This window comes from Lemur catta, chromosome 9 (assembly GCF_020740605.2).
Source record: "Lemur catta isolate mLemCat1 chromosome 9, mLemCat1.pri, whole genome shotgun sequence".
NCBI lineage: Eukaryota > Metazoa > Chordata > Mammalia > Primates > Lemuridae > Lemur > Lemur catta.
Window position 1 is genome coordinate 17798504 of NC_059136.1, and position 26168 is coordinate 17824671.

The 26168-nt window shown below is 51.9% G+C and overlaps 1 long non-coding RNA gene across 2 annotated transcripts in view; it reads right to left on the reverse strand.

Moving 5' to 3' along the window:
* Positions 1 to 24731, reverse strand: part of LOC123644664 — a 100498-nt gene extending 75767 nt beyond the window's left edge. For both annotated transcript variants that reach the window (XR_006737206.1, XR_006737205.1), the window contains exon 1: positions 24665 to 24731. This is a non-coding gene — a long non-coding RNA (uncharacterized LOC123644664). The remainder of the gene's footprint in view (positions 1 to 24664) is intronic.
* Positions 24732 to 26168: the final 1437 nt, after the last annotated feature.

Genomic DNA, 26168 nt, shown 5'->3' on the forward strand with positions numbered 1-26168 from the left:
CCAGCTCAGCCTTACCAGGAGAACTGACCAGTGTGTCTGACAGATGGTCAGTCCTTTGCTGTGCACAGCCCTAAAGAAATGGGACAGTTCTTTGACTCAGACTAAAGTAATCAAATGCTGAAAGGGCCTCACATTCCCCTATCTGGACTTCCCCACTCCACTGGCAATCCTTTTCATCATTTCTGACTTTAATTCTTCTGGTGGCTACCTGCCACCTCTCTAAATAATTTTTTAACTATTTCTAGGTGTATCAACTTCAGATAATATTTACTGACTTCCTAGTATGAAAGGTGAGCTTTGCAGGCTCCGGTGCAGCTGACCACTGTCGGTCGCATAGCTGCTGCAGTCACACTGAGGGGCTTTCCATTCCTACCCAGAGCACCGGGGGAAGACAGATCCTCCCAAGAGCTCCCACCCAACTCTGGGGACAGAGAAGCATCCTTTGGAAGCCCTGTGATCATACAGCTCTCAGGATAGATACAGGCTTTTTGTCCCACAGAAAACACTTTTTTCTTTAACACTGTAAAGTCCAGGATGTGCTGGCATTAACTTGGCACGTCACTGCCACCCTTTGAGGACAGGAGCTGGCTCCTTTTCCTGTTTCCTTTGCACTCAGCACCAGGCTTGCCCGCTGGACGCAGGAGCGAGCAGGAACAGCCTCAGCCTGGCCCCCTCGCAGAGCATGAGCAGAGCGCAGGAGCAGCCAAGATTTGGTCCTCACCTGCTTCTCTGGTTCTTTCTACTACGTGTGATGTCTGACGGGACAGAAGGATAAACAAAATGTGGTCTATACATACAGTGGAATATTATTTAGCCTCAAAGGGGAAGGAGATTCTGCGGCACACTGCAACGTGGATGGACCTTGAGGACATTACGCTCAAGTGAAATAAGCCAGACACAAGACAAGTCCTATGTGAATCCGCTTACATGAGGAACCTAAAACACACAAATTCACAGCGACAGAAAGCAGAATGGTGGGTGCCAGGGGCTGGGGTGGGGGGAATGGGGAGTTAGTGTTTAATGAGTACCGAGTTTCAGTTTTTTGAAATAAAGAAAGCTCTGGAGATGGCTGGTGATGATGGTCACACAACAATATGAATGTGCTTAGTGCACAGAACCACGCACTTACAAATGGTTCAGCTGGTAAATTTCATGGTATGTGTATTTCACTCCAATTTTTAAAAACTAGGAAAATAAAGATGTCCTTGATGTTGGGAGACAGAAGAGCAGTGTGTTAACCACGGCATCAGCTGGTCCTCCCAGTTTTCTCCACTGATGGAGTAGCCACAAGCCTGGGGTACCCCAAAGAGAAGCCTCCATCAAAAAAAAAAAACAAAAACTTCGGTGGACTGGCTCTGGCCGGAAGCCACGGGAGCGTGACTTACTCTATGGGAGGCCAAGGCAGGAGTCAGAGAAGATAGCTCGCGTCTGCTCTGAACCGTGCAGGACCCACAGAACCTTCTTATCATGACCGGGAGAGCCGCCCTTCCCACAGCGTGAGCAGCCCAGGCGCCAGGCCAGTGGCTCGGGAGAATCCCGAGGTCCTGCCAGGTAATGGGCACAGGCCCACACCCACAGGGACACCCTAGAGAGACTGCTGGTGTAATCTGCAAACACATAAGAGGCTATTTTTGCCAATGGTAAATTGGATTGTTTTAATAACACTAAGGTTTTTAAGCTGACTTTAGAAATGAACGGGCTCCCCTCTGCATATATCAAGAACCCCAGTTTTTTCCTGACACTTGGGCAGGCCCTTCCAGGGTTGATTCAAGCAGGAACCACGCCATCGGCAGCCACCCCTCCGGGGAAAGGCAGAGTTTATGGCCAAAAGCGCGACCAGAGCTCTCCCAGGTTTAAGCATCACAGAGTGGCTCATTCATTCCAGGAACATTTTATGAGCCCACCTCGGGGAGAGGCCGTGAGTGGTCGTATCAGTGATGGGACATGAGCTCTACCCTTCCCAACCCTCAATCCCAACCGCCGGGCGCTCCCACCTGACTCCTCATCCCTGCCAACATCTCCGGCCACCATGGCAGCCCACGGACAGCTGCCTGGCCTCGCTCCTGCTGAAAGCCAACAGCAAAACAACTCTGCCCTGAATACGAAACATCTCTGGGCAAAATACCACAGAATAAAAGTCACATGGGGCCTTGAGGTCGGACCCGGGGCCTCCCATTTGCCCCCACTTCCTGGGCTGTGGCCAGCCTGCCTGACAGTTGCCTTGGGAGATGACCTGGGATCCGCCCATGCCACCGTGGGGGCAGGACTGTGAGGCCAGCTTCAGCTATGCATTTTCCATTAAATGAGAGGAAAATGGGCTATTGTGAGAAGAGTCACACGAAGGTAGTTAAAAGCTGTCACAGTCCACTCATTCGAAATAAAACCCATCCCATTACACTGTAATTGCAGCCCATTTCCAACATCGCGCTCTGTGTAAGGCCGACTGTCAGATGATAAGGACTTAAAATTGAAAATCAAAGAGCCGTTCCTCAGTGGTACCCAGGAAATGAGGCACACCACGGACAGACATTGAACCACCCACACAAACAGCTGCCCCAGACCCTCACCAAGAATGCTAAAAGTTACCTTACAGATTGCTCACTTCTAAGCAACACAGAATTATGTAAGTAAGTCCTCAATAAGGTAGCACTCATGGAGTCACTGGACTTTAACAAAGCCATCTACCCGTCTCAGGGGTGCCTGACTCAGATAACGGAAGACCTACCAACCTGCTGGTGTCAGACATCACACACCCTCTTCTCCCACCCAGGGAAGGAGCCCATCAGGAAAGTCGGGTATCCCCAGAAAACACCCAACAACATGCAGAACCACAGGGGAGTCCACACTGTGGGCAAATGCACCCAGGGGACAGTCAAAGATTTCAGAGCTGGAAAGAGTGCAGAGCACCCAGATCCTCAGCCTACAGACAGGGGCCGGAGGCCACTGGGCCGGTGATGGCTCACAGCCCAGAGGCAGTCAGCTCAGCTGGGGCAGCGGACCCAGCCCCTACTAAGTGTCCAGTGAAGAGGGGGAAGTGATCTCTGTGACATCACTTCCCTTTCTTCTTGTAGCAGTGTTCTAGCTACATGGAATTAACCTTAGGGTGCTTAAAAATATTTCACACTTAATTTGGAAATAGGCAGTTCTGAATAGCACATTAAGAGATTGCCAAATTAATCCAGTACACACTTCTTTAATCCTGTACTAAATTTTCTCTTTATGGCCAATTCTCAAATCAAGTATATCCACTCATAAAAATACCTTCTTTGGGCCAGGCACGGTGGCTCACACCTCTAATCCCAGCACTTTGGAGGGCCGAGACAGGAGGATCGCTTGAGGCCAGGAGTTCGAGACCAGCCTGGACAACATAGCGAGACCCCATCTCTACAAAAAATAAAAATAAAAAAATTAGCCGGGTGTGGTGGCATGTAACTGTAGTGCTAGCTACTTGGGAGGCTGAGGTGGGAGGATCGCTTGAGCCCAAGAGTTTGAGGTTACAGTAAGCTATGACCACACCACTGCACTCTGGAATAGGTGATAGAGCAAGACCCTGTCTCTAAAAACAGGGAGAAAAAAAAAACCTTCTTGGAAGCATGTAATTGATTTCCTGCTGGGAGGCCCTGCCACTCAATGGTTAAGCTCACAGGCCCTGGAGTCAGAAGGGGATTCAAATCTCCCCTCTGCCATGCCTAGCACTTGGACTCACCATCTTTCTCTCTCTCTCCCTCTCTCTTGCTGATGCTGCAGACATTTGCCAAGGCCTCCCACGTCCCAGAAGCCAGCTCTGTCCACAGTGCACTTCCTGCTCCTGTTCCTGGCCAACCCTCCAACAAAGTCTCTAGGAACCACAGGGAGGTTGGCCGAGCTCTGCCTCCACCCGCTCTAAAGACAGCAAATGCAACAGACTATTCCACCTCTTCCCACTGGGCACCCTCCTCCGTGAGTGGAGGAACTAGGCCTGAACGAGGCCTAAAATGGGACATCTGGGGGCCCAAACAGGGAATGGATTCCTGGCAGATGGGTGGTAAAAAAAACAAGCAAACAAACACACACCCTAGGCCTTCAACTCACTCCTCCAGACTTCTGACCTCCTGGGCCCAGATCACCCTCCAGGAAGGCTGACCCACCACCAGAGGGCAGCACAGGGCCATGTCACCCTACAGCTCCCGTCTGAATTCATGACAACACCCACTCATCAGCCCCAAGGTACCCAGCACTGGTGCAGACATTTGAAAGGTGCCTGGTGAGCCAGTTTACCTCATGAGAAAATGAAGCCCATCATCACAAACACAGTGTTAGCCAGTCCTGATAGCTACAATACCCTCCACAAAGACTACATGAAAGTGGTGGAAAATAGGCCGGGTGCAGTGGCTCATGCCTGTAATCCTAGCACTCCAGGAGGCTGAAGTGGGAAGATAGCTTGAGCTCAGGCGTTCGAGACCAGCCTGAGCAAGAGTGAAACCCCATTTATACTAAAAATGGAGCCACCAGGTGTGGTGGCTCCTGTCTATAGTCCCAGGTTCTCAAGAGGCAAAGACAGGAGGATTGCTTGAGCCCAGGAATTTGAGGTTGCTGTGAACTGTGATGATGCCATTGCACTCTAGCTGGGGTGACAGAACAAGACTCTGCCTCAAAGAAAAAAAGAAAAAAGGAAAAGAAAAAGAAAGTGGTGGAAAATAATGCAAAAACTCCATGACGTGCAAAATAACTTAGGGATCTAACACAGCAAAAGCAACTCCCTACCACTCTTCAGAAAGACACACCAAGAACTTGCAGCAACTGGCAGCCCCTGCAGGGTGGATGCTCCAAGGCCAAGGCTAGAACATAAATGAAAGGAAACAATTGAGGGCAGCCCTGAGCATCACAGATGCCAGGCCCTCCGGGGGCTTCTCAGTGGGAATCTGGTGGCACAGGCAGCATCTCCTGGCACAGTCGAGGTGGGGTCTTCCCTCAGTCAGTTTGGCCAACCCCTAGCATCCTCTGCTTGGGGCCACCTCACTGGCTCCCCACAGCCACTGACTCACCTGTGCTGGCCCCGCCACCTGCAGAGGGGAGCTTCCAGAACCAGGGCTGCACCCTACACTCCCCCACCCACCTCACCTCCCACCTGCCCATGCACCCAGAAGACCACCACTATTGGCTGGGTACCCCCACCAGTTTGGAGAAAGAAACAAAGGCCACCAGCAGCTGCCAGCCCGCTAGCATAGGAGTCTCGGACCACAGCCACTGACATTGCCTGAGGGGACACCGTCCCAAAGAGGAGACCCTTTGCGCCCTCTGCTGGAGGGAGGTGCTACAAAACAAGCCACCTCCTCTAAGGCCCTGCATGCAGATCACCTGGGTGAGCACCCAGGGATAGCCCCAGTTGGACCACTGCCTTTGCCTGGAGAAGCCTCTCCACAGGACCCCCTCCCCCAGCACACCCTGACCATCCAGGGTAAGAACCACTTCCACTGACCAGCAGCCTGCCCCACTCCAGAGCACAGCGCCTGGCCTGGGGGCTACTGAGCCATAGGGGGCCCCAGTTAAAGGACTGACCACTGAAGCAGAAGGGCCCTCCTGAGGGGCCCGTGAGAGCCCGAGGGGCCCGCAGGGCTGACTGATCCAGACCCCACAACAATGACAGTAACAAGAGGCATAAAGATCAGAAAGGAAAGGTCAACATGGGCAAACCATTCCCCAATCAGAAAATCCAAGAGGAAGGACTAATAAACCATGTAACCCAACAGAGAGATTTAAGCCAGGTGGGCAGACATTCTAGATATTCAAAAGTCAACAGCTTTTCTATTAATACATATCAGCCACCATTGGCCAAAAAATGAGGCAAGAGGGCTGGGCACAGTGGCTCATGCCTATAATCCCAGCATTTGGGGAGCTGGAGGTGGGAGGATCGCTTGAGGCCAAGAATTCTAGATCATCCTGGGCAACAGAGCAAGACCTCATCTCCACAAAAAAACTAAAAATTAGCCAAGCATGGTGATGCATGCCTGTAGTCCCAGCTACTCGGGAGGCTGAGGTGGGAGGATCACTTGAGACCACGAGTTTGAGGCTGCAGTGAGCTGTGATCATGCCACTACACTCCAGCCTGAGTGACAAAGCAAGACCCTGTCTCTAAAAGAACAAAAAAAGAAAGAAAGAAGAGAAAATGAGGCAAAAGAAGGGGATAATCCCAGTGACAACAGCAACAGAATACCAAGGAATAAACCTAACATGTACCAAAATACATGAAAAAAATAACGAAACACTAGTGAAGGATGTAAAAGTCCTTCTAGATAAATCAAAATAGCAGATGAGACAATATTAAAGATGTCTCTTCTCCCCCAAGATAAACCTACAGAACAATTGCAATCAAAATCCCCATCAGATGTTGGGATAAATTTGGCTTATTCTAAAGTTTGTCTTGCCTTAATAGAAGAAAAATAAGAGAAAAAAATGGAAAAAGAAGAATTAAGAGGAAATGGATCTTTAAGATAACAAAATATAATGAAAAGCCACAGTGACTTAAACAGTAGACACTGGCACAAGCATAAACCAATAAATTAGAATGGAGAGTCCACAACAGGGTGGCAACATAATCCATGACAAACACGCATCTCAAAACAGAAAAAGTGTCTTATTCGAAGATTATATTGGAAAATTGAATGCTCCTATAAAAAAAATTTACATCCCCAACTCACACCATATCTAAAAATAAATTCTAGATGAATAAGAGACATAAAAGTAAAAAAATATGAACTATCAAGTATTAGAAGAAAATACAGGAGAGTGTTTACATACACGTCTGAGTAGAGAAGCCCTTTCTCTAAGTAAGATACCAAAGAAAGCTTGATAGATTTAACAACATAAAAATTCCAAATTTTTGCATTGCCAAAGTCGAAGGACAAAAGATGTCTGGGAGAAAACGTCTGCAACCCGTATACCAAATGAGGAGTAGCCCTGCTGCACTAAGATCGCCTAAAAATCAACAAGGAAAAGCTGAACGAGCCAGGAGATAAACGGGCAAGGATACAAGAAAAAAATTAAAAGAAGAAATTCAAATTATTACTAAGCACACGAGAAGATGCTTGTCATTCACAATTTTAAATATACAAAATGAAACAAGCTATCACTTAATACCCATGTGACTGAGTGAAACTACAAAGACCAATCGTGTCTAGAGTTCCCTTTGGGGACATGGCTGCCCTACACACCCAGCATCATTTAAAATGACCACCACCTCTCCAGAGAGCAACTGGGCAGTATCTATTGACCCTCTAAATGCTCAAACCATTCAGCACAGCAAGTCAACTTCCAGGAACCTGTGCTACAGAAACATCCCCACATATATGCAAGTATTTAGCGTATGAGACTCTACATTCCAGCATTATCCACAAGTGTAAAAATGGGAAAAACCCGTAAGTAAACAGTCACATATTATGCAAAGGTTAGAAAGAATAATGTTGCTATTCACAACTGATAAGGAACAATGTCTAAGATACATGGTGGGGGAATCTCATTGCAAATCTTATTTATAGTATGATGTTATTTTTAAAAATAAATATATATACATTTGTGTAAAATATAAGTAAAATATTGCCATAGATAGAAAAGAAGACAGGAGGAACCTATGATTATCTCTGCAGGGATTGAATGTGGGGCAGTGGTAAAGTTGGAGGGGGGCTTTCATTTTCTATATTATGTGTTTCTGTAAAGTTTGAATCTTTATAATGAGTGCATATTAATTTCATAACCAGAAAAAAATTTTAAAGGACCCTGGGACCTACTGTATTGAAGAGGCCAGGGTCTTCCTCAACCCCAAATTCTATTACCAGGAAAATGGCTCTCTCCTCTTCTGGAGAGACAAGACAATCACTAGAAGCAATTTTCAAAATTTTTAAAATAGAGACATCAGGCTGGGCACAGTGGCTTACACCTGTAGTCCTAGACACTTGGGAGGCTGAAGTGGAAAGAAAGCTTGAGCCCAGGAGTTCCAGGCCAGCCTGGGCAACATGGCAAGACCCTGCCTCAAAAAGAAATACAAATGCCAGATCTATTTGTTTTAATTTTTAGCCAGGGGGAGGGACTGGGAGTGGGGAGGCTGCTCCCTCAGACCCTGACCTACCCAGGCAGCCTCTGGGTTTTCAGACTTCTCAGTATTTGAGAATGAAACAAAATAGAAAAGCACTTTAAAACTCATTACCAGAAGGTTCCCAAGGAATTTGCTTCCACGTATAGAAAATAATCAAGTCCATTTTTCCAAAAACTTGCTTCAAAGTCCAATTTGAGGGAATTGATGTAGATTGTTCCATTTTAAGTTCTTCAAGCAGAGAAAATCTAAAAATTCTTCCTTCCAGCTCAACAGAGCGAATCCATGAATCTAATGCTTCTGCAAAAGGAGGACAAAGATCCTCCTGGGGCCGCAGAATTCGGCAGCTTTTCCTTGGACTCTTAGGGCAACCGCAGCTCCGGATGTCTGGACACCAGGCCAAGCTTCAAAAGGCAGCCACCGTCCATCTGACTCAGATGTGCCTGAGCAGCCCCAGACGGCTAAGGAAGAGGGGGAGGCTTGGTTTCAATCTATTTGCCAAATCACCGGAAAAATAAGACATGTTTAAAATAAATAATTGCATGTGAGCCCAGGGTTCTGGTTCCCACCTGCTCAGCAGGTAGCGGAGGGGCAATCAGAAACGGACTGTCTCCCTTGGATAACCATGATGGCGCCCGCCGGAGTCATCAGCCCCACTCCACCTGGCCTGTGTGTCACGAGAGGTCTCTGACAGTCTCTACAGCCTTCCCCACAAGGTCTTGATTTCCTCTCTAAACACCACCAGCCAGCCTTGGAGGACGGGCCATGGGGAGTGTGAGGGCTGCAGACCCCTGAGGGCAGATGAAATGCTGCTTGCTGGATGCTAGTCAGTGGTGTGGCACCAACTGGGGCGGAGGAGGGAGAGGAGGGGAGGAAGAAGAGGAGTGGGAGCAGGAGGAAGAGGGGGGGAGGAGGAGGAGGACAAGGAAGGAAGGAAGCCCCTGCCCTCACACTGTCGGTGGGCGATAAAACCTTTCTGGAGGTCAGTCTGAACCCTCAACATTTCGCCCAGCCATTCTACCTCTGGAAATTTATCATAAGGAAGGGATCGTGAGTATCTGCGAAAAACAAAACAAAAAAACAGCTACAAAGATATTTATCACAGCACTGTTCATAGCAGGAAAACATTCTAAACAACTTCTATGTCCAACCCTGGGGGTCTAGCTCAATGGATGACAGTATCATAGGCACTCATGCCGCTGGTTGTGGAAGAAAATGTCCGTGACCATGGAAAGCGGCTCTTCGTAAGCCGTCCAGGAGAAAGCACGTTGGCAGCTGTGTGTGCCCAAGCATGGGGGAGCGGGGGGCAATGAGTGGATGGCAGGTGGTTCCCAGTGGGCAGAGTTGGGTATTTCAAAGTTTCTTCTTTTTGCTTTTTGCTATCTCTATTTTCTCACACAATGAATTTATACATAATAACTAAAAATAATGTTTTAAAAATAAAAGTGTTCTCCCTTGCCAAAAAATAAACGCTTTAATGCTAAACTGCTGAGTTGAGGCATGTGAAATTGCCTATATTTGATCATTTTTGACATACAGAAATAAGAATTTCACATGGTTCAACCTTATTTTGTCACAAAACCCGGCTGTGACTAGGCGAGGGTCCCCAGCAGTATAGGTCTTCGCCTTCCAGGAGGCATCCCCTTCCCCATCAGCGCTACCACACAGCAGTGACCGTCCCACGCCAAGTGCCCTCCTGTGCCAGGTCCCGCCCTCCTTCATGACTTGCAAGGTGAGTGTCATCGCCCCTCCAGGCCAGGTTGCCAGGGCCCCAGGCAGGCCTGTCCTACTCTACTGAACCACAGCTGTCCCTGCTGTCTCCATGCAACAACGGGTCCTCCCTACCTAGTGCTCACTCTTTTTCACTTCGCCCTGTGCCTCTGCCAAAAATACAGGAGGTGACATTGAAATAAGTTAAAGAAGCTGAAGTCATCTGAAGCCCAGGTTATCTCAGCTGCCAGGCCTATTTTTCCGTGTCCCCAGCAGGCCACCCTTTCTGCAAGAACAAAGCAAATTGACCAGCTGCTCAGCTGTGGCCTTGGCCATAAATCCTCAGGCACCAGCCTAGTCCCCGCAGATGCTCGGCTCTCTCTGGCCTCCTCACTGGACCATCAGCCATACACACATCAGCTTTGGTCAACATTGCCTATTGTGACCTCTGGTCACTAATTGTAAGTGACGCCTGGGGCTGATAAGGAGAAGGCAGCGTCTCGTTACATATTTTTCTCTTCTGGTGGACACAGGAAGGAAGCAGAGCCCAGGGACATTGCTGTCCAGAGTCATCAGGCCAACGAAACCTGGCCAGCACCCCCGCGAGTGGGCTGGACAATGGGATACCAGCAGAACGGGTTTTGACTTTTCATTTTTAAAATCGTCCATGCTCACGTCACTGGGCTCTCTCCTGCGGATGGCCCCCAGGGCGCCAGCAGACTGTATCTGAGAAACTAGTTATCTTCAAGCACCCAGAAACTTGGGCATAAAAAGATATATTCTAGATATTAATCTGAGCTTGCACCTGTTTTTGTGGGGATAGTAAGTGGGCCAAGAAAACTGAGGGTCCTGAGCCAAATGAGGGGGACTATGCCGCTCGGAGCCAAGGCTCCACCACCAGGGGACACATGGGAGATGGGGCTCAACCTGCCCTCTGACTGCTTTTTAACAGAGTTTGTGCTCTGAACAATTTTAGACTTGCAGAAAGACTGAGCAGACAGTACAGAGTTCCCAAATACCAGCAGCCGTCTTCCTCTGCCGTTAATACCTTACATTACTGCAGTTCATTTAACACAATTAATGAACCAACATCCATTCTTTACTGTTCACTGACGTTCATGCTTTCTTCAGATTTCCTTGGTTTTTACCTTTTTCTGTTCCAGGATCCCATCCAGGACACAAATCACATTTAGTCGTTGTGTCTCCTCTTGGCTGTGACAGTTTCTCAGACTTGCCTTATTTTTGATGACCTTGACATTTTTGAAGAATATTTTGCAGGCTGTCCCTGCATTGGGATTTGCCTGACGTCCTTCTCATGATTCAACAGAGGTTGTGGGTTGTGGGAGGGAAGCCACAGAAGTGAATCCCCTTCCCCTTGCACCACGACAAGGGCACGTGCCACCTGCATGACTTGCTCTTGGCGTTGGCCTTGACCACCAAGCTGAGCAATGTTGGTGGGGTTTCTCCACGGTGACATTGCCATTTCCCGTTTCCACACTGTGCTCTTCAGAAGGAGGTGTCTGTGTGCAGCCACACTTGAGGAGTGGGGATGGATGACCACCCCCACCCTCTGGCCTCTATCAGCCCCCACCCCATCAGCAATGACCACTGAACGCAGGCCTCAATCCTCCCTCCTGCTGCCACACCTTCCTCCATCCCCATCTGGCCCTTCATTCTTATCCCCACCGGCACCCATGCAGATCAAAGCTCGCTGAGGGCAGGGTCTGGTCCTCTCCACCCTGGTTTTTGTGTGTGTGCCAGAACCCAGTATGATGCTCTTTGCAGTGCAAACACTGCAATGCTTGCTCCTCAACTGTCCCAATCTAACCAGGGTGGCCAGGCGGCAGGGAGCAGTCCACTGGCTAACACGGGCAGGGCGAGTCTCTGGCCAGGGTCCGGCTCCCTCATTAATTATCCAGGGCAAAAATTGCTCCTGGGACTGGGTGGACAGAGGCATGGATCGCACAGGGGAAGGTGGGAAGGGGCTGCATCCTCGACCACTCAACCCTCCCCACCCAAGGACACAGGAGATGCAGCTGGAAAGCACCCCTGGGGCTCAGAGAATTCACATGTCTAGACTTCCAAACTACACTACCACATATATAAAAACCGTTCCCCAAATCCCAACTGTGGTTAAGGCAACAACAGGCCCCTAAAAAGTTGAAGTGCTCTCCATAGCACAAATACCAGCTAGGAGACTTCGGGGAGAGCCTGACCCGAGCCACAGTGCCCCACTGCGCCAGGCTGGTCCCCACTGGACCCAGCAGGTAGGGGCCAGGGCTAGGCCAGCCTCGGATCCCAGACCTGGGGGACAGCAAGCCCAGGCTCTGGCCATCAGGGCTCACCCCTGGACATTCCGACTGATCCTCATCCCACACTGATGATGCTCTCGTGCTGCCCAAGCACCAGGACAGGTCCAAGAGTGCACCTGGAGTAGAACTGGGAACATGAATCTCTGAAGTCACAGAGTGATTCCTGTCACACGTCCTCAGCCTGTTTCACTCACATCCCAGGGAACAACCGCAGACAGGACCACTGGAGCAGGGCTGTGCTTTGCAGTCTAGTCTCTCTGAAATGGGGTGGGTGCATGTTGCTGATAAGACATCCTTTGGCCACTTTTCTGGAGCAGCTACCAAGTTCCAGGCACTGTGCTGGGTGCTGGGATCCAGGGGCAGCCCTGGCCTGGGGCAGGGCAGTGGATGACATGTATGTGAGGGAGGGGTGCATTGTAAAATACAATTTATAATACACTCTACAAAGGGGCCTTGCAGGGGGCAGGCAGGGGAGTGCCTGTCTCTCTGCCAGGTGGCCAATCAGCTCCCGGGACAGTAACACACAGGATTTCCCTGCAGGGTGAAGACACATGCAGATGGGCAGGACACCTGGACAGGGAAGGCTGCCCAGGCTAAAGGGCTCAAAACACCGGCTCAAAGCAGCACTCAGATGCTCATCCTCACCTTTGTAGAAGCAGCCACAGCCACGGAGGGCCCAGCAAAATCATCACATTTACAAATGTCACCAAACACACCACAGTAGCAAAATGCCAAGGTGACAGGGAGAGATTCAGGACAGCTCCCCTGGCTGGAAAGAAGATGACAAGCCACAGGGGAGCTTCAGTTTGAGCATGTGTGATGTGATGTGTCACCGAGTGTAAAGTGACCCTGAGTGTTTTGCCACGGCAGTGGGCACTGGCCTCTGTCACGTGGGACCCACCAGGGGGACCTGAGAGGGCACAAGGGACATTTCCTAAAAATGTACCCAACATCACCATGCCCAAGAAGCTGCCCCACAATGCCCAGCATCAGCATCTGCGCCCACTCCCACACCAAACCACACTGCCCGGCCATGCAGGTTTGACGCAGCTGGAGGAGGCTGGGTCCAGCTGGGAAAGGCCAGGGACAGGGGCAGCAGGATCTCCAGGGCAGGGGTCAAGGTCTGGTGCAAAAGCAGGTTCTGCTTCTGCTGCCTCAACCTCAGCGGTCCTCCTGTGAGGCTCCTGTCTCCTCATGTAGAAAGGGACTAACGTAACACCAAGCACGCTCATCTGGGGCTCCTCTTCCCCAGGTGGGTTCCTTGCCTCCTGCTCTCCTGACCACCACCCTGCCCCGGCCTCCTGCCTTCCTCTCCGTACACGCTCTCCCATGCTTTACACAATGGCATCGTAAACCATCTGGGGGAAAGGACCGGGTTTTTCACCTAGTATATCACAGATCTCTACTTTTGCAAAATAAAATAAATCAAATTACTACCAAAATGAAACTTAAAAAAAAAAAAAAAGACATTCTTCACTTTACCAGATTCAACACACAGAAGTGACCGTGACGGTCCCTAAATGCTCACTCTGTGTTTCTACACCCTTTGCTCTGTGAACCGGGACAGCCCACAGAGGGCACAGGTGCAGGGACGCTGCACCTCCAGCCCAAAGTCTCCCGGTGCCTCCAGGGAGGCTGAGGAGGCAGTGAGCGCACACTCACAGGCGAGTTGCTCTGAGCAGTGCCCGTGCACACACAGCACCCTGAGAACAAATACCAAAGCCTCCAACAGGCTGCAATGCAAAACGGCTTCCACAGAGGTTTAGATGAATCTACGGCCTCAGCCATACTCACTCACAAACTGTGTGGCCCATGAAGCCAAGGTGGTCACAAGGTCAACAGCCACGGGACAAAGAGTCACCGTCCTCTGCAGTGAGTGACATGGCCCTGTCCTTGTGGGCTCACAGCCAGAACAAGACCTCTGGGGACAGCAGGAGGGGCCGGAGCAGAGTCCACAGGGATGAGGAGGAGCTCAGGGGTGGCAGAGGCAGGGTAGGCAGGACATGGAGTGACGCAGGCAAAGGAGAATGGGCACCTCTGGGGGCCTCAGGGTGACAGGCCCTTGCTTCGAGAGGCACTTAGGTGGGTGGCACCACAGAACGTCCACCCATGATTTCCGGGCTGCAAGAATGGGGGACTGACCCACAGGAGTTGTTCAGACCAGCGCTTCCCTCCAACTGCTCTTCTTAAAGCTGTGGTTTCCCACTCAACTGAAACCATGTAACATTTGACACTTAAACACTTGGGTTATTTGTGTCCGGCTTTCTTTAAGAGCACAGCTCCTTTTATACGCAGGAAGAAAAACTCATTTCATCTAGATAACTTATCCATACCAATTAAATCTATATAGATCTTTGCATCCTACCTGGTTTTACATATCCTGATCTCACTTAGAAAATATAGTTTGCATCTAAATACTAATAAGCATTCATTGTAATGGCAAAATCTAATTGTCTCACATTAAATGTCATCTTGATTTTGATAGTATTGTTCCAGCAGTAAAATAAGCCATGAGTCAGTCAATTCAAAGTTCTCCTTGAAAATTCCAAGATGATGTACCTCTTTTTTAAAACTTTTTATTGAAATATATGTACAGAAAAGTTCCGTATCATAAATGGAGCCCCCATGCAAACCAACACCCAGATCAAGAAATGGGACATCAGCACCCCCAGAAGCTCTGCTACCCACCCCCATGCCTTCTCTAATGACTGTCTTCCAAGGGCAACCTGACTTCTAACGCCGTGTAAGACCATTGCCTGTTGACCTTCATATAAACAGAATCACGCAGTACAGATTCTCGTAGCTGGGTTTTTTGCTCAACATTATGCAGCAAGACCATGCATGCTGCATGGGCCTCTGCAGCCCATCTCCCGGTGGCGCGGCTCAGTACACCCAGCCAGCGGCTACAGCTGCCACTTCCCTTCCCCAAGCCCTCTGCACAGCCACCCAAGGAGCCGCAGTCCCCTCTCCCCATAGAGGGCCAGAGAGCCACCAGGGAGGGCCTGTACTGACAGCCTATGTGCCCAGCCAGGCCAAGAATGGCCACATAGTGGGCAAGGAGGCCACACCACCCACCACTGTGAACCATATCCCCCCACCCCCACAAGTCTCTCTTGTGCACTGGACCTAGGCCTCCATAAGTCAGCAGAGCTGCACAGGTTAACTCTGGGTGAGCAAATTAATAATGTGATGAATGGTTTGTCATGGATTTTGTCATTCCTGTAGAAGAACAGGGGCAATTTAATCTAGAAAGCCTGTAAATCTCTAAACGGTAAAATTAAACATCCACGCTAGCAAGGCTAGGACTTGGCAGCAGCAGCCTCCTCCTACAGACCACGGTGGGGAGCGGGTTCCCGGAGCCCCTGCACCACGTAGGCGCCAGTCCTCGGCCAGACACCTGCCCCCATGCCCTCCCCACACCCCGCTGCACCACCCCCTGAACACCTCCCCGCATCTTCCCTGCACCTTCCCTGCACCCCTGCACCTTCCCTGCACCCTTCCATACACCTCTCACCTCACTTGGCAAACTGTGTATTAATATTACCGCACCTGCTCTGTCCCCAACGCACAGCACTGACTTTCCAGGGCCACCCCCCACCAATGGTCAGGAACCACACAACCCTGCCCCCCATCTTCAGCTCTGACATACACAAACCACCTAATCCTGCATGCCCCAGGCTTGGAGGACTCTTCTGGCCTGAGCTATGGAGGGGCTAACCCACCCCCTCTTCCAGGATGGGGTCCTTGACCCTCCCGTCCCGGCACTCTCACACCTCCTCGACTGTGCTTCTCTAGGAGCACCTGTAACCCAGAGCCAGGATGGCTCCCAGGCCACCACACATTCTCAGCAGTCTTCCACGCTCCCCCTCCTGACTCCACCCAGGTCTAAACTGGGACCAGGAAAGATGGAACACAGCAGGTGCTCAGAAAATGCCTGTTGAGTGGATGGATGGATGGAGGTCACAGCAAAGGGACTAGGGATAACTACAGCGGAGGGCACCTCCCCCAGTTCCACCACTGCAGAGTCCCCGAGTATCAAAGCACTGAGAGCTGGAAGACAGGCAAAGTGAAGGGCTACCATTTAAGTGCCCCACACCCCTTTGTTTCCATTATTAGATAAACCATGTCATGTGATGAGTAAAAGGAGCAACACAGGGAGTTAGGTCGGGATTCCTAAAGCGAGGGGCAGGGAATGCCACCCCCAGGGGTCCCCCAAGGCAGTTCCCCACATGAAGTCAATGCAAGTCGGAGGTGACACTGCTCCTGGGCATATCAAATCAACTGTGGTAGCACCAGTCCTCCCTGCTGATTAAGCACAGAACAGCCTGTGATCAAGAAGAAAAGCGTTACTTAATAAAATGCAATTAATTTAGAAGCTGAAAGCTGTGAAAGCCCAAGGGAGAGGCACAATCAGGAGTTCTTGCTTCGGAGGGGCTTCTGCTCTCAGACTTTCTAACCCAAGACAGCATGAAGATGTCCCCCCACCACCAAAGGCAGACGGCACGTCCAACCTGCAATACAATGGCATGCTCCTCTCCAGGTCCCTGAGCCCCAGCACTCAAAGGCCAGAGAAAGGCCACCACCAGAATCGTCACAGTACATACACAAAAGGAAGACACAGCTGGTAGGGGCTGTTGGGTCAGAATAACCTAGACTTAGCCCAATGCCACTCCCTGGAGAAACAGCCATCAATGTGACTGACTCAGTCCTGCCTCAGGGGCTCAGGATCTAACAGGCAGGCCAGGAGGGGGCAGCGTGGGGACCTGTGGCCAGAATCAATCCACCCAGCTGACGACCTTCACCAGCCAGAACCAGCTAGAGGGCCAGAGGTAGTGCCAGGTGTCTGAGACTGGCAGGCGACTTGGGAAGAAAACACGCACACACATACACACAGAACACACACCCCAAGCCTGGTGACTGCACTGACCGAGTGCTTTGCTGGAACAGAAGACTCGCACACACCTAATCTCACTTCATCCTCACAGTAACTTGGTGGCAGGTGAGGAAGGAAGCACGACCTACATGCATCCTTCTCAGGATGAGTCAAGTCAAACTCTGAGCAGCGGCAGAGCCTGGCTTTCCAGAGCTTCCAATTCCTGCCACGGGCCCCACTCCACCTCACCATGACAGCTGCCACCAGCTCTGGATAATACGGACAGATGCTAGAGCACATGGCTCACTCACTATACCAAAAGACGAAGAAATGGAAACTGTTTTATTTGAACAATGCACACACTTGCTTTCAGAGAGACCTGAGAAATCCCTCACTCCTAAATGCATACATTCACTCAATTTGTGGTTTTCGTATTTTTGAAACCATGGATTTTTCCAAGATAATTGATAATCAAACCAACTGGGGAAAACTATAACTATATTTTTTATTAAATTAACAATGCATACAACAATTCAGAGAAATTCATATGCAGAGCTTCCTTGCTGGGGAATCAATTCCAGGAATGTAAAACTAACTAAATGAAAAACTATATATACATAGTCATGCGTCACTTAAGGATGGGGATACATTCTGAGAAATGTGTCGCTGGGCGATTTCATCATTGTGCGAACATCATAGAATGTACTTACACAAACCTAGATGGTGTAGCCTACTACACACCTAAGCTTTATGGTATAGCCTATTGCTCCTAGGCTACAAATCTGTACAGCATGTTATTGTACTGAATACTACAGGCAACTGTAAGACAATGGTAGGTATTTGTGTGTCTAAACATATCTAAACATAGAAACAGTACAGTAAAAATATGGTATAAAAGATTAAAAATGGTACACCTGTCTGGGCACAATGGCTCATACCTGTAACCCTAGCACTTTGGAAGGCAGAGGCGGGAGGAATTCTTGAGACCAGCCTGGGCAATAGCAAGACCCCCATCTCTACAACAAATAAAAAACTTAGCTGGGAGTGGTGGCATGAGCCTGTAGTTTTAGTTACTCAGGAGGCTGAAGCAGGAAGATCGTTTGAGCCCAGGAGTTTGAGATTACAGTGAGCCATGACAATGCCACTGCATGCCAGCCTGGCCAATAGAACAAGACCCTGTCTCAAAAAAAACCAAAAAAAAGGCACGCCTGTATAGGACACTTACCATGAATGAAGCTTGCGGGACTGGAAGTTGCTCTGGGTAAGTCAGTGAATGGTGAGTGAAAGTGAAGGCCTAGGACATTATGTACACTACTATAGACTTTATAAAAACTGTACACTTAGGCTATGCTAAATTTATTTTATAAAATTAAGTCATTGCTCTATGACATTATGATGGCCACATCATTTTTCAGCTCCATTATAATCTATGGGACCACCATCATATATGCAATCCATTGTTGACTGAAACGTCATCATGTGGTGCATAACTGTACATACATATCTCAACTGGAAATCATAAATGATGTTGTTCTATTCACCATTTACTCGTTAATTACAGTTTGTGTAGAACAGATGCCTGAGTATTTTAGAAACAAGCATCTCTCTGCACCGTTGATTGTAGGGACAGGAAGTGCAAACAATCCATGTTAGTGTCAAGTGACAAAAGGAAAGCACCTTAGGGAGCCAACAGCAACGTAGCTCTCCCAGAGGGCAAACTCACAAGCCCCCTCCCCATCTCTGTGATGGGCCCTGGGTCATCTGGCATTTCTGTGACTCTCAAACCCCCAGCCATCAGATACTCTAGGCACACGTTGAAAATTAACCCCTGTACCTGCCACACAAGTGGTCATAACTCCTAGTCGTGCCACCCCAGGTTTAAAAACAAATCTGATGCAAAATGGGTGCTAGGAGGAAATGAGGAGAAAACATGAGCCTTGCACACTCTTCAATGCCGGTCCCAATGTGCTGGGCTTCCCTGCAGCAGCAGCGTGCTCTTGGGCAAGTCACAGCTGCCCGCCTGGTCCCCAGACTCCCCACTGTGGAGTTAAGACAACAAGACCTGCCTCTTGGTTTTGTCTGGAAATTATTTAAAACAGCAAACAAAGCTACTCAGGAGGCTGATAAGCGAGGATCACTTGAGGCCAGGAGTTCAAGACAAGCCTTCTGGGCAAGAACATAGCAAGAAGAAACAAACAGACAAAGAAAAAACCAGCAAAGACAAACAGAACTCAACACACACAACTGCCCCACAATGCGTGTTTAATTCCAGTGGTTTCTCCATCAAAAACCACTGTCAAAGGTTGGAGTGCTTCGGTTTCCAGAAAACCTCTAGAGATGAAAATATTTTTGCAGTCAGTCAATACAGGAATCTCAACCACATATTTTTTTCTTTCTTAATTTTGATCCTTCAAACACACAACAGATGTAGTACCTTATATTAGAACAGCACTTTACAGAGTTTATGAAGCGCCTACACCACATTCTCTTATTAAACTGTGGTTATAACTCAAAAACCTGAACCTTAAAACTCCCAAGACAATAAGAGAAGCCACACACGCCCAAGGCTACACAGGCACACCACCAAGCCCTTGCTGTCATAAAATATCTCGAGTCAGTTCAATATTGCATCTCGTTTGTGCTTCAAAACAACCGGGGGCAAGAGGTATGCTGCATGTATTACAGATGCTGAGAAAAACTCCCAAGGCCGGTGACTTGCCCGAGGACCCCGGGATTAGTGGCAAAGCCAGGTTGGAATCAAGCTCTCATTACTCCAAATCCCACCCTCTTTTCCTACCTCCCAATGCCTTTCTCATAAAACCAGAGCACCTTACTTGGCCATGCCAGAACACAAGCAGGAGAAAATCAGGCAGGGGAAGGTTTCTGGGAGGGAAGGCAGAGTGGCTGGGAGCCCCGAGACACTGAGTCTGACATTAGGTACAAGACAAGTTTAGAAAGACCCAGATGGAGAAGGAAGGGAACCTGGGTGAGAGTGCCTCCTTCCCAGTGCATCTGTACCCGAGTGACTGCAGGGAGATGCAGAGCTGGCTCTGGCAGCAGGTACTGTCTGGGGGCAGACAATCCAAACAACCGAAAATCCAAAAAGGAAAATTTCAGTGCAGAATCAGAAAGCCCACTCTTTGGGCTGGCTTATCTTCCCAACCGTGTTCTCTTCTGGCCTACGTGAAAACTGACTTTGCACTGTACAATTCTGCAGCTCCTTCCCGACCGCCCACTGAGCACAAGGTTCTGTGCTATGTTCCAGGAGGGATCCAAATGTGAATACAGCTCAGTTCCAGCTCTGGGTCTTGGGGAAAGGAGGAGCGGGGAGCCGGGCATGTACTGAAGGGAAGACTGATGCTCCTGGGCTTCATTCATTCATTCATCCAACAATAGCACTGAGGGTCTACTATGTGCCAGGCACTATTCTAGCTACTGGAGATCCAGAGGTGAACAAAGTCTCTTACATTTGAGTGGTAAGAGACAGACAATAAACAAACAAGTGTATAAAGAACACATTGAATTTTAGGTACTAAAAAGAAACACAAAACGGGGTTAACAAGAAAGGGGGAAGTGATGCTAATGTATGTAGGGTGGCCGGGGAGCTGACATATAAACAGAGGACTAAAATAAGTGAGGCAGCAAGCCCAGGTGGACATCTTGGGGGAGGACATGCCAGGGAGTGGGAACAGCAGGTGCAAAGTCCCTGAGGCAAGAGTGGACTGGCATACTTGAGGACCAAGGGATAAGAAGGGAAGAGCTCACACTCAGCTGGGACCATCCAGGATGGACAAGAGGGCCCTGGGCCAAGGTGGCAGGTGGAGGTGGGGTGGGGACAGCCCAGGGCAAACATGGTCAGTGAGCCTGTCTGCCTAGAGCCTGGGCAGACTGGAGGAACCACGCTTGAAGGGGAGGGAGGGACTTGAGAAAATCGGGCAGAGGAACACGGGTGTGGAGCGGGAACTGGAGAGCCACTAGAAGCTTGAGCAAAGGAGACAGACTGGCCTGGGCCTGCCATGCCAAGGGGTAGCCTGAAGTCCAACCCTGGGAAACCCTAAAGCCAGCACAGAAATCATAATTCATATAGCAGTGGCAACCCCCACACACACACACAATGTGTAGGGTTCCATGGAGAGAGCCTGCCTGCGTGACCTTGAGGTCACTGGCCTCCCCGGGCTCCTCTGTGTTTCTGGACAGGGAGGGGGGGGGGACTGGCTTCAGGAGAGGCAAGAGAAGACAGTGCCCACGACAGCTGACTCAGCCTGTGCCAGCAGGCTGCTCAGAGACACAAGCTGGACCCAACCCAGGTGGTGGGCGGGGGACTTAAGGAGGGGGAAGGAACCAGAGAGTCCTCTCTGTGGGCACTCGGCCCACCACCTTCCAAGGGAAAAAAATGAGTATCACCCCAACCCCTGCCGGGCACCCAGGTGGCCTCAGTGAGCAATCACTTGGAACGTGACCTGCACTGGGGATGCCTGCCTGACGGTCAGTGGCTACATCATTCCCCACCAGTGCCTACACGTCCCCAGCACTCACAGCCACAGCAAGAGTGAGAAACCGAGGACAGCACTGCAAGGGCACACAGCCTGTGAGTGGTGCAGCGAGGGCCACCACCCACACCCAGGGCTCTCTCTTGCTCTCCCCATTTCTCAAGGACCAGGCTGCAAGGCAGGGTATGTGGGTTTCTGCAACTTGTTCTGGAAGGTCCTTGAGGCCAGCCAGTGACATGTTCAGGGTCTCCATGCCCACCTGCCCCCAGCCCTCTCAGACTCCCCTGGACAGTAAAGGTTTCTCCAAGACTTCAGACCATGGTGTCACCTAAGGCCCATACCTGTTGAGTCGCAGGGGCAGGTATACAGGGCAAAGGACAGAGAGGAGCGCTGGGAAGGAGCTGAGGCCTGGAGGGGGCCTCTGGATCTGGCCTCAGCCCCCCGTGCTCCCCACTCCAACAGCCCTCACTGCCGCCCAATCCAAACGAAGCCCAGCCCCATGCTAACCTCACCATCAAATGTGTTTTTCCTCTGAGTTCCTCAGTTTTGTCTAGGAAAAATCAAGGTGTTTTTATCACCCCCTCTCAGCTTCCAGGGGTGAGACTGGTGTCTTTTACAATTATCTTTTATTTTTATCTTGCATTTCTTAGCTCAGTTGGCAAACTGGATATTTATGCGCCTCCATTTCACAATCCATCCCCACCAATTATTCCTGTGAAACTAATATTTTTTTAAAAAGAGAGAAAGAATTAGAACTACTCAAGGAATGGTTATACAAATACATTAACAAGCCACAACTGGGGCTTGGGGTGCCCCAGAAAGCAAGCAAGGGGGAAGAGAATAGGGACTTGACCATGACCGGCTTCCCCTCCTCCAAGTGCCACCCTGCCTCTCCCGCTCACACACACTCACACCCTGTGGACTCAGCCTGTGCTCCAACCCAGGGGCCCAGGAGCCCAGGGACGGAAAGGCAGGCGGTGGGGAAGGGCACAGACCGTGCTCCCTAACAAATGAGAGCAAACACCTTCGGGTGTCCCCTTGCTAGTGTCATTGCCCAGACCCGGCCCAGCTCTGGAGCCCACTTCCAGGGCCTCCCCAGCAGTGCTGCTGGTGCCCACGGGAGACAGCTGCCAACACAGCCAACTGACAACCGACAAGCTCCAGCTCATCCACTGACCACCTGGACATCACCTGGAGCCCCAGCAGGTTCCATGTCTGTGTCAATCACAGGAGCTCCTAAGCTCAGAAGATCTCTCCAGCCCAGGCTGCAGGGAGCGGGTGGGGGATCCAGCACCTACAGCCACCCAGGAGTGAGGGCAGAGGGCAGGGAGACCTGCATGCTCTAGCAGCCCCTGCCTTACCTCACTGGAAGGACCCTAACCCAGAGGCTTGAGAAAAGGCCACCTGCAGGCTCCCAAGAAAAGTTGTCCCACTGCAACCCTGAAAGCTTTCAGGTCATTATTCCTAAAACCGCTGTCTTTTCTCAAAGACAAAAAAGGGAAACAAATAATAACCAGAAAAGGGGACAGGAGATTGAAGGGGCCAGGGACAGTTCAGCCCAGGGTCTCAGGGACCAAGTGCCAGGAGCAAGTGCGGAGATTTGGGTGCTTCCCCTTCGGCGTGACCATTGGTGAGTTAACTACTCTTAACCACAGATTTAAGCCTGGTCCCCGTCAGGTCGTATCTGAATTCATCTGAAAAAATTAAAAGTCTTTCTTTTGCAAGTAAATACTAAGTGAAGACTAACGGGCTCCATCTAAGGCTCCGCTCCCCGCAAGGCTCCCAGGGCCGGCCCCTTGCCGGGCACCCTCCGCACCGCACCGTCCCTCCGCGCCCAGGGGAAGTTCACCCCCAGCCTTGGCCCGCCCAGGCCCGCCGCCCACCGCCTGGCCAGAAGTACTGCTTGGGGGACAGGGAGCTCCACTCCGCCTGGATCATCTGTGCCCAAACCTCCCGTCAGCAGCCTTGCCAGGCTGTGCCCGCCGTGGGGAAGGGGCACAGCCGAGCGGCAGGTCCGCACCGCGCCCCCAGCCCCGTGCCGGCTGCCCAGGGGAAACGGGGTGAGGAATTTTTAACTGAGGAGTTTTTCCCTCTGGGGCTCATTATAGAGAGAAAGGGGAGAGGGAGAAGATCGGGGGCCGGGTTCTCCGGAGGCAGCGAACCCAGAAGCGACCCCAAACTCGGGAGTTGCCGCCCGGCACAGGGACTTGGGGCCAGCGCCGAGAGGGGCCGCGGAACGCTCTAGCGGCCGGGCCAGCCCAGCAGGACCCCAGCGGCAGCCAGCGCCTCTTGCCCGCGCCGGGCTGCCCCCCGCCGCGGCGCCCCCCGCCCGGGATGCGTGAGCCGCCCGCTCGTCCCCGCCGCGCCCGCCAGCCGGTCGGGGGAGGGGTGTTCGAGCTGGTCCGAGAAGAGTGGGGCCGGTGGTCTGCACCCCCATAGCCCAGCGGCTCCCAGCCCTGCCGACCGTCCCTCTCTGCGGCCGCTCCGCAGCCCCGCCAGGTCCGAGGAACAGAGATCCGGCCGCCGCATCCACCCCCCCACACCCCCCGGAGCCGACCCGGGCGCCCCCAGGCTGCCGCCGCCCGCGAGTCAGGCGGCCTGGGCCCCCCAGCTTACCTGGCCCGGGCGCGGGGCTGCGCGGGTGAGCCGCCGCCCCCGCCCCGCCGCCGCCGCCGCCGCCGGCTCAGTCCGCGAGGCCGAGCGCGGGGCGCCGCCGCAGCTCTTTGTGAGCCCGCGCCGAGCCGCACACGGAGACTGCTAATGAGCCCGGGAAGCTGAATAGCGGCGGGCGCGCCCCGGACGCGGCGTACGGCACGCAGGGCCGCCTCTGCCCGGCGCACGCGGCGCGGCTGCGGGGCGCAGCCCGCACTGGCCCGAGGCTGGCCGGCCCGCGCCCCCGCCCCCGCCCCGGCCTCCCTCGCAGCCCTCGCCCCACCCCCGCCCAGCAAACGGGGGTCGGAGAACGCTTCCCGGCGGGACCGCTCGGCGGGAGGAAAGGGAAGACAAAGATTCGTCAGTGCCGGGCGCTGCGCGGAGCCCCGCGCCCCCCAGCCCTGGCGCTGGGACAGTCAGCAGGGCGGGCGGGTGCACCTGGGACCTGGGTCCTGCGGGGCTGGTCTCGGGGACCGGGAATGGAGCCCAGGCTCTGGAAGCCGCGGCGCCCCAACCGCCCTGGGCCCTGGGGAGCACACTGATTCCCAGGCGTGTCCCGGACCTGCTGGCTCGGGAGCGTAGGGGTCTGGTCCTCCCGTGGGTAGAACAGGTGAACGCGGCAAGGCTCCCGCACCCTGCCCCGGGCGCTGCGCTGCCACCTGGCGGGCGCCGAGCGCGTACGACGCGGAGGGACCTAGGCGACCGCGCCCTGCTCGCTTGGCCCTGCGTGGTTGTATGCTGGACTCCCCGGGGCGAGAAACCCTCCGGGATCGCGGCCTCCCAAAGCCCCACCTGGCAGGAGCGGCCCCCTGCTGTCTCCCCCCCTGGATCCCCCAGGTGCGCGCTGGATTCCAGGTCCTCTCTCCCCATCCCTGGTAACCAGCCCAGCACCCTCTTTCTCATACCCAGAGCTGCTTTAGCCCCCAGTCCCAGGGCCTCGCTCCAGGCCTTTCTCTCCTTGCTGTACTGAATGGAGAGGTCCCTAACCTCCTCCTGGGCTCTGGGGAGCACACACTCCCAGACATGGACACACATCCCAAGGAGAGTCAGTTATCCGCCCCCACTGTGCGAATACCCCTTGAAGGTCATGCCAGACACGCTGGTGTCACCTTTGACCCTCTGGCCTTCTCATTCAGTTCTCATTACCTCAGATGTGGTAACCTGTGGGTTCTGGGAAAGCGCACAGGATGCCTCGTCTGAACAGAGCCGGGGCTGTGCCCCCCTCCCCCAGATCCAGTTTGCCCTCTGTTCTCTGCTTTTGAGCGGATTAGGGGAAACCTGTGGTGTGGGAAGTCCTGAAGACAAGGGACTCCCTCCCTCCTCCCCACTTCTCTTCCCGCCGCCCCCCCAAATATGCCAAATACTCACACTGACCCAAAGGGCCAGAGCCCCCAGTTGGGGGGCTGATCCTAGTAGGGCAGCTTTGTGGCCAAAGTGCCAAACAAAAGCAGCAAAGGTTGAGCCCCAAAGCAGGTTCCTGACCCATTCCTCGTCCCTCTCCTTCAGGTGAGCACATCTTCACTGTTTATTTTCCACCTACTAAAACAGCCTGATCACCCAGCCAACAAAAGTTTAGCTTCATCAAGCCTTCTGTGGCCCAAATGCTGATGACTGGATAGCAACAGTTGGGAAGAAAAGATTCCATAGCCTTAAACGTTAAGTATCGGGCGCAAGTGCCTTACTCTAATGTGGTCCAATCTCATAGGAAACCTAATACCTATGCCTGAAGATGATCCGTACAACCCCACATGTCTGTGGATGTGTTGGGGCCAGCAGGTTCCATGCAGTTCCCTTCAACAGCCTCCCTTATGTTCCCATGAGCAAGCTCTGGGCCAGTCACTGGGCATGAGACCCCATCCCAGCACACAGCAGCAGTAGTGGCTGATGTCCATAGTCTACGGGATCAGAGGTACTGGCCTGCCCCCAGCCTCACTCAGGACCCCTAAATCTGGTGGCCTGGAGCCAACCATCACTATTCAGAGAATTTTTAAAGAATCATGGGGTGAGAAGGCCTTTCTGTGTATGCCACAAAACCAAAAAGCAATAATATAAAAGATTGCTAAATC